The 17343-nt window shown below is 31.3% G+C and overlaps 1 long non-coding RNA gene across 1 annotated transcript; it reads right to left on the bottom strand.

The window, feature by feature from the left end:
• Positions 1-14588: 14588 nt before the first annotated feature.
• Positions 14589-15417, bottom strand: LOC134256218 (uncharacterized). Its single transcript, XR_009989676.1, has 3 exons — positions 15353-15417; positions 14863-14934; positions 14589-14643 (listed from the first exon to the last, which is right to left on the bottom strand). It is a non-coding gene; the product is annotated as an uncharacterized LOC134256218 (long non-coding RNA).
• Between the last annotated feature and the right edge of the window lie 1926 nt (positions 15418-17343).

Here is a 17343-nt window from a genome sequence, read left to right as displayed (position 1 = left end):
TTGTCCGTGCGCCGTCAGACCTTATCGGCCATCATTTAAATCGTCCTAATATTATTAATATGAAAGTTGTATATTTAAAAATGTACAATTTTAAAGAACATTGAATATAATATGTTTATGCAAAATTTGGTTAGTATTGGTTGCATGTTTAAAAAGTTATAAACATTGTCTACGACTTTTTGGGACAACCCTCGTACAGTTGTGAAATATGTTAGCCCTAGCACCATCTTTTCAAATGTTATGGCTTAGGTAAAAGTATGGTATTTTTGTGTTAACGTGTCAAACTCCGGGGTCAAGCTCAAAAGGTAATAATTGTTGGTTTCTAAAGAAACGTCTTGTCACAAGAATTACCTTTGTGAAAAATGAAAACCCTATCTTTAACTGTTCAAGAGTTATCACCAGAGTAAAAGTTATTTAAAAGTAGGTGAAACTCCTCGGTCAGGGTCAAAGGGCCAAAAGTGTTGCTATCCCAAGAAAGGTATTGTCACGAGGATTACGTATATGAAGTACAAAATCCCTAGATTATACCGTTTAAAAGTTATGGCCAATGTTAGAATTTTTTCAGTAAAAGAAGGTCAATATCTACGGTCAAGGTTAAAAAGTCAAATGTTGGTATCTAATGGAAGGTTTTGTAGCAAAAAGTCATATGTGAAGTATGAAAGTCCAACCACCAGGCGGTCAAAACTTGTGGCCAAAGTAAAAGTGTGGTATTTTTCTGTAAAAAGTGTGTCAAACTCCATGTTCGATGCCAAAAGATCCAATTTGATGGAACCCAAAGAATGGCCTTGTCACAAGGAATAATTGAAATATGAAAGACATAGCCCTATCCAGTCAAAAGTTATGGGCAAGGTTAAAGTTTTTCGGACAAACAGACACTGTCAGACTGACGGACAGGGCAAAAAATTTAAACCTTAGAATCTTTGATTACGGGGGCATAAAAAAGGAAAATTCTGTAAATATCTTATTCTCAAAAACAGCAAAATCATTATCAGTTACATCTTCAGGTAATTTATATTCAAGTTTGGTCAAATCATGAAATAAGGGGTAGCTTTCGCCACACTAGCAGATCAAAGTTTTATATAGGGATACATAGAAAACTCTTTAGAACTTTTTTTTCTCAGGAACAGCAAAAACATTATCAATCATATTGATTAAGAAGCATCCTAAAAGTACAGATTAGAGTTTCTTCAAATAATGACCCCCATCCCCGGAATAGGGTGGTGCTAGAAAGGAAAAACAGTATAAGCTTCAAATTTTGACTTTTATTCGGCACTCAGGGCCTTTGGGCAGTACGGGTTCTTTATGGTGCCAACACCTGTCTAGACAAGGCCGGTTTTCAATTTTTATGTCTAGTCGAAAGGACCACCAACCTCTACTTCAAAGTGCTGAGCTCTCGGAAAAAGAACAGGTGCCGCCATTTTTTTATCTACCTAGGTCAGTCAGGGCCCAGATTCGAACTCACGACCGTTGAAATTTTCATGATTTTTTATGCTTAAGTATAGTCTTGAAAAGTACGCAATTTTCCCTTTCCAGGTGCTGTGTGAAAAAGGAAACTTGCATTTTAAAGGACAAGGTTCGATAAGGGCCAAATATGGTTTGAATATTTGATGTGAAATTCAGAACACAGTTAAAACTGTGATAATGTGTTGTTAAGAACTTAAAATAATGCATTTTTTGAAACCAGCACTAATTTACAGAAAGGCCACAAGAGGACGCAGAAGTGGGGTATTTTCTTGAATTTCCTCAATTCTAAAATTTTGCTAAATTCGAGACACTTTTCACTTAGGGAGACATATATCACAAACTTGCTTATCTAGATTTTTACACACAAAATGCATCTAGTACTAGTGTATGAAATATATAGATTTGGTATATAGGCAAGGCTTTGCTGTATGTTTTCTGAAGCACAATGTGCCATAAAATCGATGGAAATTTGCAGAAAATGAGAAAATTCGGAAATCGACATATTTTCGTATCTTCCTGTGGCCTCTGGATACCTTATAACTTAGGTCCCATACTCATTTTCTGACATGGAGACAAGTGGTTTTCGATAGATAAACTATTGCATCATTCTAAACGACACCCAAAACCAGGGGCCAAAAAGGGGTCTTCGCTTACTAAATATCTTGTACTTTTTGTAAACTCTATTCAAAATCTGAAATATTTTAAAAGATAGATGTTTTCATACATATTTTTTTTTAATCTTTGCTTAAACATTTCCGTTCTGGAAAGAATATTTTGGTCTTAACCATGGAGAATAAAAGCTCAACTTAGTCAATCTATGACATGGTATTGCCACTAAAAAAAAATAATTTCACAACCACTTTTAAATATAAGGGACATATTTAGTTGGTTATATTTAAGAATAAAAAAATAAATGACAACCCTTTTTTTAACTCAGCGCCCTTCTCTATCAATTCAAATATTTGACGAAAATTACATTCAGATAGAAAAAATAGGGGAGCCTTGGGTATCCCAGACTTAAAGGAAGCAAACAACTCGCCAAGTTTCAGTGCATGTTATTTAATAGATAATATGATGACCGAAGATTACAGAAAATAAACAGCAATATCAATATTATGTTTGATAATATATATAGAATTAAATACAGCAAAAAATTGTCAGTGTTTTTTGTGTTGTTGTCGTTGTTGTTGTTGGAATTAATTGAACACGTGGTTCGGCACAAAACTCATTAATTGTGTGCGTCATAGGAAGAAAAAAATCTGGAAAGTTTTTTTTCTATATTCCGTGATATCATGTTTGAGACCAAGCTAGTACGGAAATCTTCTCCCATGATTTGCAGGGTTCTGTCACGGCAATGACATCCTACATTACTGTGTAAGAAATGAAATACTGTTTCCCTCAAAGAAGCTGGTGTTACTAATTCATGGACATTTCATTTGTAATTCATATTGTTGACAATATAATTACCAGGTATACAGAAACAATAGCATTGAACATGTATGATAAATTTACATGAAGATGTTTTTATGTTCAATTTATTACAATTCCTCTAAATTTCAAATAGACAATCATCGATATATTTTAGATATTCTTAACAAGCTATTAATGCAACTTGTTCTTCACGCATTACTTATTTACACTGTATTACATGCACCGATAACACATATGCGTATGAACCTTATATCAAACCATATCCATGCAAAATTAACAGTTATGATACTAGAACCAAAGTCTTTAAAATGGCATTGGTAAAAAGAAAAAAATAACTTATCCTACAATACATCTGACTTATTTTACAGATATTTATATATACACACAATCTTTGAATTAAGGTATACTTTACTCAAGCCCTAGATCATAGATTTTTGGATTATTTTTACAAAGAAGGAACAATCAATGAGTTTGCAGTACGTGGGACTATATGGTTTAATATATGTTTTAGAGATTGGCTGAAAAAACTAAAATAGTCGGAAAATTTAATTCCTTTTCTTCTTAACTTAAAGCCACTAGATATCATAAAAAAGGAAGCTTTAAACTCCAAAAGTAATCAAGGTAATGTAAAAATCTAAAAAGCTACATTTGTTGTATTACTTAATATGTTGTATCCATATATTATCGATATACTAAATATTATACATTTATTGACTGTGGTCGAGAGCAACCTGCGTTTTGCCAGATCAAACAGTTTGGTTCAAAGGTCGACAAAACACATCTTGTCCGAGAACACAGTCAATAAATGTTGTGTTTTACCTTTTACTTTTTGACAGATCATAATGTAAACCCGCATTCAGTTCCGTCGAACTTCAACAAGATATAGAGCTCTGACTCCGCCCAGTGTGTGACGTAAGCGGTCCAACATCTCATTGATAGATCTAACATCTCAGTCTGCGATCAAACATCAATTTTTTTTTACAGCCGCGCAGTAAAACATCGGAAATGTTAGACTTTTTAAAGTATATTTTTAAGGTATAACAATAATCTATGTGAACAATAAAGAGTAGATTCACAATCAAGACATTTTTACGTCATACGTAATGTTACAATGCAAAAAAGAGTTACTGTATTACTAAAACTCAATCATGATTTTAACAAACAAACATAAAGACAAGTGTGCCACAACTACTATGTTCCCTCCTCCTAAAGGTGCATTATTGGTTTCCGTGGTGATATCGGGACATCCCAGGTCTGAGGCTGAAAGACTGGCCAGTTGAGTTCCAGTTAATTTTGCAGGAGTGAAGCATTGTGCTTTGTGTATTTCGGGAACACTGACGCGTCCAGATTTGATGAAATCGACTAGGCTCAGCAACTCGCAATCGCAATGTAAAGGGTTATCATGTATTCGCCTTGATAAAAATAATGAAAATATGTATCTGAATTCATGAATACAACTTCTCTTTTATAAAACTTTCACTAATAATAAAATATATGTTAAACTCAAATGTGCGATTGTTTCGTATATATCTATATATATTTTCCCCGTAATTTTTTTCTTTACGAATTAAAACATGGCATTTCATGTATCTGAATTCTTAAATGAGCTTTTAGATAAAAGTATAATAATTGTTTCTTTATTTTGTTGTTTTTCTCCAAATTAATTTAATAACACTGATATACACATGGCTATCAGAAGCTATTTAATTGCTCTTAATTTCCCAACTTGTAAAGTAAAATTTTTATGTAATATCATACAAGATTAAAGAAACGTAATAAAATATGAAAGCTTGTATTAACGTAAACAATAGGAATTGCATTTATTCTTAAATTATCAAGGATATATTCTTAAAAATGATGAAGTAAATGGGTGGGTATTTTTTTCCTACAGAATTTTTTTATTTTCTCATATTCTATAAAATATTTTCATGCGTTATTCTACACTCAAATACTTACAATTCATTTAAATATGTCCAACTATTAACTGTGTTGCTTCCAATTGTAGTTAAAAAGTTGTTGTTCAGATGCCTGGAAGGAAAATTTAAGGAATGGACGTTAAGTGCCGGTATGTATATATACCGGTATATACAATGTCAAGATGTCGTACATAAGATAAGAGTGTCTTTTCGGTACTAATTAATTTATTTAGTCAATATTGACTTTAAAGACAGATGATACAAACATTTTTTTTTTTATAATTCTTATAATTTTTTCTCATATGACTTGGAAAATGAAATAAACTTGGAAAACGTTAGCCTATACTTTAATATTTATACTGGCTGTGTTTTTCTAATAAGCTTACAGTGAAATTTATTTGAATACCTTTTTTGTATATACTCACGCGAAGAAATATACACAGAGAAACTAGCGCTAACGTGACGTCACAATGAGGCAAAAGCAATATTAGTAAAAATGCAACGACATAGGTCGGAGAAAAACTCAAATATTGAGTATATTTTGGTGCTTTTAAACATGTAAAATGTAAATATAAGAAATGTTTTTTTAAGTTTTGTGTGAATTATTGGTAAGTGAATTACAGAAACTTGCACGTAGGCATATTTTTCAATAAGCGCACTAATATGCCTACGTGAAAAGTCTGCGAGATTCACACACCAATCATTCACACTTAACTTAAAAACATTCCTTAAATAAATTACAAATATGGACAAATCCCACTCAGTAGAGGTTTACAGATGAAAAACAAATTTTAGAATATGTTAGCTTGGTGTTTAAATTTATAATATAAATTTTAGAAAAATATATCATTTCATGGGGAAAAGCAAAATGGTAAAAATCAGCCTATGTAATTTGTTCTTTTTAATTTTGTTTTTCATAAAATTCACCTGGCTTGGTATATTTTTCTTAAGTTTATATTACATTTTTTTGCACCAAGCTAACATATTAATTCTGAAATCTGTTTTCATCTGTAAACCTTTACTGAGTGTAGTTTGTCCATATTTATTATTTATTGATGATTAATTGAGTGTATAATAATTGTTTTATTGAAGTATTAACTAATATTTGCCAAGTCTCTTTCATTTTCAAGGACAGAAAATTCCAAGAAATATCCACTTTTCTAAACCTGTGAACTGATATTAAGGTAATTCTACATTGTACCCTCTTATGATGTCATAGGTTTTTGCAAAAACTGTAATTAGTTTAAATCCATACCTAATAGAAAAATATCTTTTGGAATGATGCTTTACAATAGGTGTAATGATAAATATTGTAAAGTAAAAGAATTTTAAAAATGCATATTTTCTTTATCTAATCAATCATTCAATCTTTCAAAAATGTTAACAAGGTCAATAACTTCTTTTAAGGTCATCCATTCAGGCGTTTGCTTTATTGTACTTTCCCTGATATTAACAATTCAAAAGTATCTTATAAGTAGGAAGTATTTAGGAACATTCAGCATCAGAATTATGCATTTTAACTAGTTTTTACATATTTTTTGTAATACTTTTATAATACAAAAAATGTGCAATTTTTTATGTTGACATACGCTTTTGTTTATTTATATTTCAAATTTTCAATAATATGGTGACCTATACATTTTTGCAATAATTGGAAAATTTAAAGTATTTTAATTCAAAATAAATGCATTTTTTGTACTTTCAACCATTAAAATTGTGAGGGTGGAAACACCTTAAGTCTCCTCCGAAGAAAAAAAGTCCTTTAACTTGTTTTCCCGATCTTCACAACTATAATGTATTTACATGAATGTAGAAATAAAGTATGATCAACGTTCAATTTGAATTACATGTACTGTGAAAACTTTTTTTAAAGAACCTCTTTCGGTAAAGTTAGTTTTAAAGCGCTATTTACCCATGTATTTCAATAGTAAAGCATAAAAGTTATACGCAAAACTATGCTGCGTTTACAGTAATATAACATTAATACAACGTATGCAAACTTAACAAAAATTACAGTACAGGTGATATTCTGTAAATTCTAAGGTACATGAAGTCAAATTTTCAGAATATGTTTTAGATTTTTTACGCAGTAAACCTGCAACCTATCTTGAATATTTCAATATACATACTCGTCATCTATTTTAAATACATCAAATGAGGTACTTCTATCATGCTGTTTGTCATTAAAGTTCGGGCCAACATTGATGTACTAAAATCTAGAAGGAGATGTTATCGTTCTTGAAATTGTTGAATTGAAACAAAGTACATGTACATCTATATTATACTTTGGTGAACTGATACTTAAAAAATATCTGTGGGTAGGAACTATTAGGACAAAAAGCTTACAATCTCCTTAAGCCTGTCAAACCAACAAATGTGTTGTTCTGTATTGCTGTAATCTTGTTCTCATCCAAATATCTGAAAAAAAATGTAAAAAGTAAATGTTAAGAGCAAATATTTTTCTTAATGCAAAATAAATATTTCTTCAATCTTTAAAAAGAAATAAAGGTATTTTTTGATTATCACGTGAATAATTCCTACTAGCTTCACAATGCCAATATATGAAAATATTATTATTCTTTATAACGAGCTAATAGTCTTTATTTTACCAAATCATTATATGAATCAATACATTGGTCAAAATAAAGATATGTGGCTTGACATACCAAATATGTTTTTAAAAGAACTTACAGTTTCTCCAATTTTGTCAAATCATTGAATGCGCCTTCCTCTATTGTGGTAATGTCGTTGGTGTTTAATATCCTAAAAAATTGTAAAGAGTAGATATCAATTAAGTACAAATACATTACATCCTCAAAAATCATAATGAATTTACACTATAATTACTTTAGAAAATTATCATTATAACCAGATATGTTTGTGAACACTAATGCCCCCATATGGCAGCTTACTGCAAGGAATTAATTCTACAAAATGCATATCAAATTTAAAAGATCAAGGTCAGAAGTGTTGGTACCCAAAAGAAAGTCTGAGAAAAATCTGTGAAATATGAAACCCTAGTACTTATTGTTCAAATATTATGACAAAGGTTAAAGTTTTTAAAAAGTGGTCAAACTTTTAGGTCTAGGTTAAATGGTCAAAAATATTTATACAAGATGAAATGTCTTGTCACAATAAATACAGATGTGAAGTATAAAAGCCCTAGCTCCAACTGTACAAAATATATTGGCCAAGGTTAAAGTGTGGTATTTTTTGTAAGAGTAGGTCATACTCCAAGGTCAAGAGGTCAAATTTGGTGGTACATATAGAAAGGTCATTTTACAAGAAATACACTTGTTAAATATGAACCTCATGGTCCCACCTGTTCAATACTTATGGGCTAAGGTTAAAGTCAACAACAGACAGAGAGACAGACAGGACAAAAAACAATATACCCCGGGATCTTATCGTGAGAATAATTCTTACTACCACCACATGTACAATGTATATTAATCTTATTATGTACAATCTCATATTATTTTTTCCTCAGTCTGAATTATGCATCCCTCATTAACTTATCATTTGAATCCTTAAATAATTCAATATACATATTAAGGTTCAAGTCAATACAAATCATCAAAAGGACGATTCTATCATTCTTGAAATTGTTGAATCAAAACACAATATGCTAGTATTATAATGTGTTGGACTGATCTTCCAAAAAAAATTGTAGCGAGAAAATATTAGAAAAAACACTCACAAGTCCTTTACGTTTGTCAAACCAATAAATGTGTTTTTCCTGATACTGGTTATTTTGTTCTTGGTCAACAATCTGGGAAAACATTGTAAAAAAAAATCACTCACACAAAATATTTTTTGTTTACACGCAAAATTATTTTTTTTATTACTAATGAAAAAAAATACATTTAAAAGTCAATTATCAAATGAATAATTGCCACAAGTTTCCCCATGTCAGTACATGGAATTAACATGGTATAAACTGGTTTGAGGGGGATGAAGTTTACATTTGTAAACCGCGGAACACCAATGAAGAATGAATGCACAGAGTATAATAGTTTGGAGGATTCATTTGATATCCCAATAATATTTATAAATAACATATCATGGAAGAAATAAATACAGTGTACGTGGGATAACCTAGTTTCGGGGATTGATCTTGATATTCAAAAAATTTTTAAATTCTCTCTAATTTTGTCTATTTATTGAATACTAGTACATGTAAATCAAAACAAAACATTGGTTAAATTATGGTCATGAGGATATACATTGAAAACATATTTTTAAGAAAAGAACTTACAATGTCTCTAATTTTATAAGGTCACTGAACGCTCTATCCTCTATTGTGGTTATAGCGTTGTTGGAAAGAGACCTGAAAGACATTGTGAAGAGGGAATGTCAAGTTATTGCTTATGTCAATCTAAATCAAAGTACTGAAAGTACTGAAAAGCGGTTAGCATGCTTTCATGGAATATGTTCTGTGTAGAATAACAAAAAATGCATTGAGTGAATGATATTAAAGAAAGCATGCATATCTTTGTCCAATGTCATCAGCGTAGAAGCAGACACATTGACTTTTGTAGTACTTAACTAAATGGTAAAACCAATAACATCCCAGACTGTGTCACAAATGTACCCCGGTATGTTTCAAAATATCAACCTGAGATTTTCAGTTTGAAAGACAGGAAGTTCAATTTCAAAAATTTCTCCCTAATTGTCTCCATTGGTGGCGTCCAAAAGTGCTCAGAACGAAAAAAAAAAATATGTTGATGTTGCAACATGCTCTATTGATTCTAAAATTAGGTAACTGTAAAGGCTACTACAGCAAACAACTCAAAAAGAAAATAAAATGATAATTCAAATTCTTTAGATTAATTTATTTGGAGTACTGTACATAGATCTTTAGTTGGCTAGTCTGAGAAAAACGGATGGACGAGCAGAGAATTCTTAAATTAATTAATTTCAGAGAGCTTGAGTTTCGTAGGCTCACTGCAGGTCAGCAGGTGTGACCTGTCATTGGGGATGCTTACTTCTCCTATGCACAGGAACTTTCAAGGATCCGTTTTTCTTTTGAGACCGATCACTGTTCATTCTGTATTTTGATACAAATACTGAGTACATCTGTTTATTAATATTATGAACTATTTCGCTCACAGGAAGAAAGACAAGTAAACAAGATAATAAAGTTTTAAGAAATGTACATTATTGACTTTTCATACAATTAAATGTTCGAATAAGTAAATGGTATATGACAATTATTTAAAAAAGTCTTGCAAGCACGATATGTATCAGCGAACATATACTGAGTATTTGGGAAATATTTAAATTAAAATGTGATCGTTTATAATCGTTTGTAATAATTAGTCTGAGTACAGAATTTATCCCTGGAAACAAAGCTTTCATCATCTTTTAAAAAAGTTCAATTGAGAAAAAAAGGAGAAGAAAACAAACGTTTCATTATGGAAGTAATCCATTACTGTACAACTTACAGATGTATTCAGTTTTTTTTTTATATAAAGGCTTTCTTCATGTACTAGTATTACTTAAGTTAATTAAAGAGATGCCTTAATATTTTGGCAAGGAAAATGAAACTCGATCGATAGATTTTCCGATGTTCTGCAGTCGGTAATAACCTTCAACCCCTTTAGCCAGTAATTAACCCGTCCTCCCTGTGCCAGTAGCATAATTCGGTCAAATATTTATTGTTCATGAGGGGTGCCTTATAATTAATCACAGGCACCTGAATTTTTATCAGTAAGTCTCTAAATTAGCCAAATATCGAAACATTCTATCCCCTCTATATATAAATAAACAAGGTGTGCAACGCCATTTTGACCCCCTGTTCGATTCAGGCTTCAATTTAACAAATAAATCGGATATGCCTGCTAGTTTTCTTGTAGCATTGGGTTCAAATATGATATTTCTCGCTATATATTTCTTCCTAAAGTTTAAATCCAACGCGTTGATAAAGTTATCAGCTAAACTTCATGCTGACTTCGAATTTCGTCACAGGGCCCGATCGCCATCAGCTGACGTCACGGAAATTTAATCTCGACACCAAATGCTCCTATACATAAACTTTTTTTAATACAACAATTATAAATTTATTTCATTGACAAACAAAATCAGAAAAAAATTAAACATACGTTATATGTGTTAGAAACAAATCATAGGCCTAGAGGCTTTGTTGAAGTTTTGTCGATAGGTAGCGCCTTATGGAAGTTTCCGGTGTCGATACATGCCATAAAGCGGTTAGCAAAGCTAACCGCTTAAAAATCATAAAACTTTTACCTCATTCTTTAAGGAAATTATAATTATAAAAAGAATCGAGGATGTAAATAACATTTCTAGGCTCTCAAGGGCCACCCCGCTATATTAAATCTGAAATTTTACTGTAACTTCCATTTATTTCTCCGTCAGTCTGAATGCCGCATCTCACATTAACTTATCATTTTCAAGAATCCTTAAATCATTCAATACTCGTCACTTCAAATAAAATCAGCTAAGCTAAGCTACTTCTATCGTACTAATTTATATTATGTTCATGGTGCAACTGTTAGAGTGAGCACAGATACATATTCAGTTTTTGCTTCATTTAGATCGGGCTCGTTAAACAGCACGTGACATTTGGTGCGTCTAGACCCTGACGTCATATAACGTCGAATATATGTTGCATTTCCAAAAGGATGCCAGAACAGAGTTGGTTAATTCAATAAAGAACAGTTTTGACTATTAATTTGTCTGCAGTATATCTATTAAATTAAGTTTATTATTCGTTGAACTATTGTTGTTATTCTCGCTCCATTCACTATTCATGTTACGAAGGTTTGGGCCGACATAAATGTAAAAATAATTCCCAAGACGATGCTATTAATTGATAATGAAATTGTTATATCAATATGTATCCAGTATAATATACTTTGGTGGATACTCCAAAATATATATGATTTAGGACCTATTAAAAGAAAATTCTAATCAACAAATGTTCTATTCTTAATAATTGTGATCTTGTTTTTGCTCAACGATCTGAGAAAAAATGTGAAAATGACTAAAAAAAACCTTTTTTTCTCAAGAAAATCAAAGTTTTTTTATTACTTAAGGTCAAGATCTAGTAAATGAAAGGTGCCTTCAGATTTATCAAACTTGAGAAGAAAATTCCTTTATTGATGCTTTACAACTTTAGCTTGGTCAAATAAGGTGTTTCGGGGCATAACTTGTAGGTAAACAAGATGAAAAACTGTATTTTAAACTGTCATTTTCAATGAAAAATTATTAAAACCAGTCATAAATATGGGAGTTTTTTTCGTATTCGGCAAAGGAAATGTATCCAGATTGCCTACAGTCTCTCAGAAAACGGTAATTAGTTTGTTCATGGCCTCTTCTTTACATCAATATCAAATTTAATATAGGTATCCGCTTTGCTTTTCATATGATTTCAAATTGAATGACATGAAAATGCCCTATTTTCTACATAAATGTGCTAAAGCCGTAAACTACAGGAAAAAGAAAATTGAAATTGATTACGACGTCATAATGGATCTAGCACCAAAAAATTAGTCTCAACTTATTTAGTAGATCTTGACCTTAAGAAAAAAAATCACAGTGAAAAGGTATTTTTTTTTCAAATTAACAATTTTCACAAGCTTCACAATGCCAATACATGTACTTTACACGAGTAGAAACTTGCTTGTGGCAGTTTATGCTTTATATCGTAAATCTGGACATTTTTACGTCGATTTCATGTTGCAAATTTAGGTTCAAAAGTAATTGATTTTTTTACGCTTAAAATTTTGTGAATTGTTATCGGTGCTTAAATCATTTTACAAGTTAGGCATGTTCAATCTGCTACGTATTTGTTGTACGATAGAGAAACTGTTTTATTTTCATGAATAAGTAATTTATAATAAAGACACACTGCGTGTTAAACCATTTGACAATGATATTATATGTAGTTAAGGCGCTCTCAAAAATCAAATCATAAACTGGTTTCTTCAAATGGCCACCGATTTGTTAACCTATTTTGTTGATGATTTATTTGTAAGAAAAATACTAACCCAAATGTAATGAACTCGCAAACTTGCTAAAAATTTATCTACAACAAAAGTTTCTAGATTTACGGTAAATCTTACTTCGGTCAATCTTACCATCTCTACAAATTTCTCAAATCATTAAGTATATAAATCAGTACATGGGATATAACCTTTTAGAGGATTGATATAATAAAGATGTTTTTGAAAATATTACAAACTTCCAGTCTCTCTAATTTTTCAAATCATTGAAGATATCAGTTGATGGCATACAAGTGGAAATTTTAGTGAGAGGCAAAGACCTAGGTTCACTTTTGGAATAAAATGGCCGTGTACTTATGTCAATTAATAAACTTTCACCCTCTTTCCCATTTCATGTATAAAATACAGAAGACACTTGTGTGCTTTTGACTAGAGGGAAAATTATGTCATGATTAATAGATATGTAGTCACTTACACTTCATGTGATAAATACTGCATATGAAACCTAAACAGCGGTTTTGATTTTTTTTCAGAAATTCTCAGGGCCAAATAAGGCACAAAGTGGCTCTTGCCCTTTAGCGATTTGTCCTAAAGACCGGTATTTTATTTCAGCGATTTAGAAATGCTCACTAGAGAAGCCATTACAAAGATAACGCAATTAATATTTACATTTATTTAATTTTAGCGATCTCAGCACTCTCGCTAGTAATGCCTAAAATAAGTCAAATTTCTGGAGAAGAAGAATGTTAAAGATTTTACCTATACATTCCTATGTAAAACTTTGATCAGCCATTGTGGCCCTGCCCTACCCCTAGGGTTCATGATTTGAAAAAACTTGAATCTACACTACCTGCGGATGCTTCCATATGCGTTTCATCTTTACTGGCCCAATGTTTCTGGAGAAGATTTTTTAAAATAATTTTCCTATGTATTCCTATCTTAACCTTTGATCAGATATTGATGCCCCGCCCTTCCCCCGGGGGTCATGTTTTGAACAAACTTAAATCTACACTACCTGGGGATGCTTCCACGTGAGTTTCATCTTTCCTGACCCAATGGTTCTGGAGAAGAATATATCTAAAGATTTTTCCTATATATTCTTATGTAAAACTTTGATCAGCCATTGTGGCCCCGCCCTACCCCCAGGGGTCATGATTTGAACAAACGTGAATCTACACTACCTAAGGATTCTTCCACATGAGTTTCATCTTTCCTGGCTCAATGGTTCTGGAGAAGAAGATATTTAAAAGATTTTCCCTATACATTCCCATGTAAAACGTTGCTCAGCCATTGTGACCCCGCCCTACGCTCAGGGGTCATGATTTGAACAAAATTGAATCTACACTACCTAAGGATGCTTCCACATGAGTTTCATATTTCCTGGCTCAATGGTTCTGGAGAAGAAGATTTTAAAAAGATTTCTCCCTATATATTCCCATGTAAAACGTTGCTCAGCAATTGTGGCCCCGCCCTACCCCCGGGGGTCATGATTTGGAAAAACTGAATTTACACTACCTAAGAATGCTTCCACATGAGTTTCATATTTCCTGGCCTAATGATTCTTGGAAGACGGCTTGGCCCTTATTCTAACAAACTTGAATTCCCTTCACCCAAGGATGCTTTTTGGCAAGTTTGGTTAAAATTGGCCCAGTGGTTCTTGAGAAGAAGTCGAAAATGTGAAAAGTTTACAGACAGACGGATGGACAGCTAGACAGCTAGACAGACGAACTACAGACAAACTGTGATCAGAAAAGCTCACTTGAGCTTTCAGGTCAGGTGAGATAAAAACTTACAATAAGTCTAAATTTGTTAGATTATTGAACGCTTTATCCTCTATTGTGGTTATGCTGTTGCCGATTAGATACCTGTAAGACATTATGAAGAATGAATGTCAAGTTCTTTCTTATGTTAACCTAGAAAATCATAATATTTTAACCTCATTCTATAAGGAAATTATAATTATAAAAACATCGAGGAAGAGAATATCATTACTAGCCTCTCGGAGGCCACCCCGCTTTATTAATCTTATTTTTATTTTTATATTTAAAAATTTTATACAACCTTAACTTTTTCGAAAAACTTACAGTTTCTCTAAGTTTGTCAGATCATTGAACGTGTTATCCTCTATTGTGGTTATGCTGTTGCGAGATAGAAACCTGAAAAAAAAAATGTGAAGAGTGAATGTCGAGAGTTGCAGAATTTGATAATTCATAATAATTTTACCTCAAACTTTTTAGGGAATTATAATTTTTAAAAGAAAGAAAAAAAAACATAGATCGCGTGGATAATTCTTTGCTGCCTTACAATCACCACTGATACATAGGTACACACAGGTATATTAAATCTTACGCAATATTATATACAAACTCAACTTCTCAACCTGAATTACGCTTTACAAGTGAGTTATTTTTATCCTACTGTTTGCATTTAAGGATCAGGCGAACATTTAAGTAATAATACAAGACATGATGTTGATGTTCTTAAAATTGTTGAATCAAATAACAGTTTATTAGTTTTTAGGTGAATTATTACTCTAAAAAAATCCTAGTCAGAAATTGTTAGGAAAAAACTTACATAAGCTTTAAGCTTTTCAAACCAGTAAATGTGTTTTCATTCATTGCAGTAATGTTGTTTTGGTACATTAATCTGGAAAAAATAAGTGGAAAATGTCTGTCAAAATTCAATAATTTTTTTTTCATTTGTATGAAGTAAGCAACACCTAATCAAAGTATTGAAAGAATTGAAAGCCAGGCTTTTTAACTACTCGAGTATATTGTCTGATGTAAAATTAGTACATGATCATTACTTTTTTTCCTTTTTGCCATTGATTTTTAACAGGTAGAGTTTGTATAATTATGATTTAAAACAATATTCCATATACCAGTAATTAAAATAAACAGTCCAGACCCCAAGATATATTATGATTTAAAAATTTAATAAATAATTTTTCCCAGAACTTCTCGCTTATTTTCTATTCAATAAGCATTTATTTCTCATAATTGAGAAATTATGTCTTAGAATAGTAAAAATAATGCACATGTGTATTTTAATTGACATTCTTTTAGTTTCAAACAAACAGTACTTTCATCGCCGACTTCGAGTAGAAACACTGATACATGAACATTGTCAAGCGACTCCACGCATGTTAATTCTTTAAATTCAAGTTCACTATACTATCAATCTGGTAAAAATCAAAACAGAATATAACCACTATTAGGTATCATAAAATTACAGTCTGAATTCCGATATGAATATTATGTGTAATGTCTTAAAACAAAACAAATAGGTACCAAAATAAAAGGAATAGTTTTCATAGTAAGTTTTACTAAACTGCTGTAAGTCAATTCGAATGAATTGGCGTAAAAGTTATTCGTTTGGCAAAGTAAAAGCAAACCTCATCTTGACATCTTTAAATTCCTGACTAATTCGTCTACGTCTTTTATACGTTATCCAAGCCTTTTTTTAATAAGAAACTCTTTTCGTAAAATTAGCTTAAAACGTCATTTTTCAATATAATTATTTCAATAGCAAAGCGTAAAATAGTACTTAAAACTTCACTGCGTTTACAGTTACATAGCAATAAATCAAAGTAGGATAAAAAAATAAAAATTACAGATAATATGGTGTAAATTCCTAAAAACATTATATTAAATTTTTCATGACATGTTTTCTTGAAGGATCTTTTATTGCAGTAAACCCTTAAATTCGTGATTAAATCAATTACATTTAGGAGGATTGGTTTTCAAAAATATATTTTAATTAATGAAGTTGTAGTCTCTGTAATTCTTTAAAATTCGTGAATGAATCCATACATGGGATAAACAAATTTGTATAATTGATATAATCCAAAAACTATATGAAATAATTAACTCACAAAGTCCATAAATTTGTCAAATCACTGAATGCATTATCCTCAATTGTATGAATACTGTTGTCGTGTAGATACCTAAAATAAGCGTTAATGGAAAGTACATGTAGATCTCATGAATAATTTCACTAACCTTACAACATTACCAAAGATATATTGAATCTCAACATCTACAGTCTCACCTTATCTCTACGTTCATATACATGTATATACTTAGTAACTATACATTCCAAATATCAATGTACTAGATAGCATGATAGAGAACAACAAAAAATAAAGACATGGTATTTAAATAATATACATATGCTATCTTTTTTTAATTGGAAAAGTTTGAAAATGTTGCTCTCCAACTATTTTGGCATTCGCTGGAATTCAAATGAAAGACATTTCTTTTAAAGAGTTTTTGATGGCAATTGGACAACGTGCCATAAGTAAACACAACTGGGCGAAAAAAAGTGCTGAGAGTCACAAAAGGACGATATTAATAATAAGTATTTATCAAAAACAACTAAAATTAGCAGCACAACAATACAAATAGCAGTGAATATGAGTAATTATCACCAACACCAACAACAGCACTGCATCAGTAATCATCAAACATTATAAGTAAAATTTGGAATTCTCAGAACTTTTTTTGTCCAGTAGTGAAAGTGTCAAATGTTTGTTGTATGATTATACAGACAGAAATGTTGAAGAA

This window comes from Saccostrea cucullata, unplaced genomic scaffold, assembly GCF_032062105.1.
Source record: "Saccostrea cucullata isolate Sc308-1 unplaced genomic scaffold, CSIRO_AGI_Scuc_v1 ctg13573, whole genome shotgun sequence".
In the NCBI taxonomy this organism is placed as follows: Eukaryota; Metazoa; Mollusca; class Bivalvia; order Ostreida; family Ostreidae; genus Saccostrea; species Saccostrea cuccullata.
The sequence above is the reverse complement of the archived record's forward strand: the minus strand, read 5'-3'. Positions and strand labels throughout refer to the sequence as shown.